Source organism: Haliaeetus leucocephalus, unplaced genomic scaffold, assembly GCF_000737465.1.
Source record: "Haliaeetus leucocephalus isolate CR32 unplaced genomic scaffold, Haliaeetus_leucocephalus-4.0 Scaffold362, whole genome shotgun sequence".
Taxonomy (NCBI): domain Eukaryota; kingdom Metazoa; phylum Chordata; class Aves; order Accipitriformes; family Accipitridae; genus Haliaeetus; species Haliaeetus leucocephalus.
Genome location: NW_010972798.1, coordinates 6,764,463 through 6,764,895, shown reverse-complemented (window position 1 = coordinate 6,764,895; position 433 = coordinate 6,764,463).

Here is a 433-nt window from a genome sequence, read left to right as displayed (position 1 = left end):
GGCTGGGAGTCGCAGGGATGCTGTGGGGCAGAGCTGGGGATGTAAGAGCCAGTGCCGGGGATGCCGTGGGGCAGAGCTGGGGATGTAAGAGCCAGTGCCGGGGATGCCGTGGGGCAGAGCTGCAGGTGCATCATCAGAGCCGGGAGTCCCGGGGACGCTGTGGGGCACTGCCGAGGATGCTGCAGGGCAGATCCAAGGGATGCCATGGGGCAGAGCCGGGAACGTAAGGACAGATCCGGGGGTGCCGGGGATGCTGTGGGGCGATGCCGGGGGTGCCAGGGATGTGCTGGCCAGTGCCGGGGACGCCAGGGATGCAAGGGCAGAACCGAGGATCCCGGGGATGCTGTGGGGCGACACCGGGGACGCGAGGGCCAGCGCCGGGGATGCCGGGGGGCAGCGCCGGGGCCGCTGCGGGGCAGATCGGGGGGTTCCG